This window comes from Pteropus vampyrus, unplaced genomic scaffold (assembly GCF_000151845.1).
Source record: "Pteropus vampyrus isolate Shadow unplaced genomic scaffold, Pvam_2.0 Scaffold159, whole genome shotgun sequence".
In the NCBI taxonomy this organism is placed as follows: domain Eukaryota; kingdom Metazoa; phylum Chordata; class Mammalia; order Chiroptera; family Pteropodidae; genus Pteropus; species Pteropus vampyrus.
In genome coordinates this window covers 2,685,384-2,687,745 of record NW_011888940.1, presented here as the reverse complement: position 1 = coordinate 2,687,745, position 2,362 = coordinate 2,685,384, and positions in this window count along the sequence as shown.

The window sequence follows — 2,362 nt, the reverse complement described above, 5'->3', positions numbered from 1 at the left end:
TCCAGTCTAGGCTGGTATTTCAGTGCAGCAGTCATGGCAGGGCCTCCGATTCAGAACTTTCCGAAGGATTCGCCGGAATGGCTGAGCTCACCTCTGCAAGGAGAGCCATCTGCAGCCCCTCTGCGTGGGAATGTGACGTCAGTGAGTTCTGACGCCCACCATTGACAAATAATAATAACAACTCTTAGTGCGAAGTATGGATCCAGAAACGGTCTCTGGTTAGGCTTGGGTCTCATTGTGATTCTGTGCCATCTGCTCTCAGCTCACTTCTTACCTCAAGGCTTTTATGTATTCATTTGTAATAAACCCAGGAAGTCAAAATCGGCAAGCCGTTTCACGGCTCTTAGGGGACCATTGCTAAAATAAACCAAATAGCATTATTTCTTACAGTGCAATTATCTGTATACCTATAAATTTTCTTTCAGTCTTTCCTTTAAATATAAAATTTCAGAACTATAACTTGAAAATAGGAATATTAATATTTAGCTCTCTTCAGTTTTGGACAGTTATACCTTTACTTTATAACATATGTTTTTCTTTCTTTAACTAGTAGTCTAGGTTCCTAATTGGCTGGATCGAACAGCTCTTTTATTAAAAATTATCTTGTATTAACTTTATTTCTAAACCATCCAATAGTGGAACCACATGGCGATGCCTCAGTTCACAGTAGCCCTTTGTCCAGAGCCTATATCTGCTTCATAGAATTTTTTCACTGCTCATCCCCTCTTCAATCTTAAGAATCTCAATATCCTCCAAAAACTGTCCACCAAACTACTGCTACTTAGCGCCTCAGTGCATCTCAAACTATAATGTGCTCTAGCATCACTCTGTAACCTTGGTAACTGCTGACCCTGATGCACCCCAGGTTCAAGAGCCCCGGGGATGCTCATGCTGCTACTTCATGGACCACACTTTGAGCTAATTTTGCATTCTTAATACTTCTTAGTATTTTCCTTATCTTCCATATTCCATAGTCTTTCATTTCCAGATTCTTAGTTCAGTATGCTTGCATACAGCATCTTCTTTTTCTGTACTAGACCTTCCAAATCCACACCCATTAATGTTGTTAGGTTTGTTTTTTTTTTTTTATTTTGATTTTTTCCTCTCTGAGTTGTTAATCATGATTCTAGGTGAGAAAATTCAATTACCCTCCCCTCTTCCATACTATTGGTAGGTAGATTAGATAGATTAGATAGATAGATAGATAGATAGATAGATAGATAGATAGATAGACAGACAGACAGACAGACAGATAGAAAGATAGGAGAAAGAGAGAGAGAGAATGAGAGAAATAAAGATAGAGAGATAAACATATATACATTGACCTACTTAAGAAAAATTAAACTCCAAAGACTGTCAAACAATGAAAAGGCAAATACATTGGACAAAGTCTGGCTCCACTGGGTTCAAAATCCAAGGACACAGAATAGTAGGGAAAAAAAATAGTAATCATGTGTTATATCTAAATGCTTCAGTTATTTAAGTCATCCCATGAACTGGGTTCTGTTCCACAAAGAAAACGTCCCAGACAGCCCATTGTTTTATTTTGCTCTCAGATTCCTCTGGTCTCAATCGCCAGTTTTATGTTGCCTCATTCTTTCTCCTGAAACTCTGCCTACGGGGTTTCATATGCCTCTTTCCGTGGTACCATTTCAATTTTGGAAACTGACTTCAGGCTATCTTTTGTTGACCCAATGCTTCCCTTGATGTTAATCAGACTTTGTCTCCATGAAATCTTTGGAGTAAATTTCCACATACATCCATAAAAATTTGGCTTGTTTCTATCTGCCCTTTCCACTTCCATCCACATAGACCTGCAATTACCAAAACTGTATAAACTTTGGAGCTCAAGAACTCGAGATATTTATGAGCTTGAAACTCACAATCTACCTCTTTGCTAGTCACTCTCATTTTGATCTGTATAAGCCACATATCAAGCTCAACATGTCTATTTATTTCTTATTATCTTATAGTCTACCGATTTTCAATATAACAAATAGTTTCTAATGAGGGTGTCTATTGTCAAGGCAAATAGCCGAGAATTCTATGAATACCCTCATTTTCCTTGGATGCTTTGCCTCTCTTACCCAGCCACCAATGTGAACACATAGTATAGTAATAGTATGTCTGGAACAGTATTCCTGTAGTATAGTATTACGTAGTATAGTATAGTATAGTAACTGATCATCTATTTGATGAATTTGCACAATAACCTACGTGTTTACTATGTGTCTTAGTTTGGGCTGCTTTACAAGAATACTGCAGATTGGGTCATCTCTCACATTTCTTCTTATTAGGCACTAATCTAATTTATTAGAGCTCTACCCTCATGACGCAATCACCCCTAAAGGCCCCATCTACT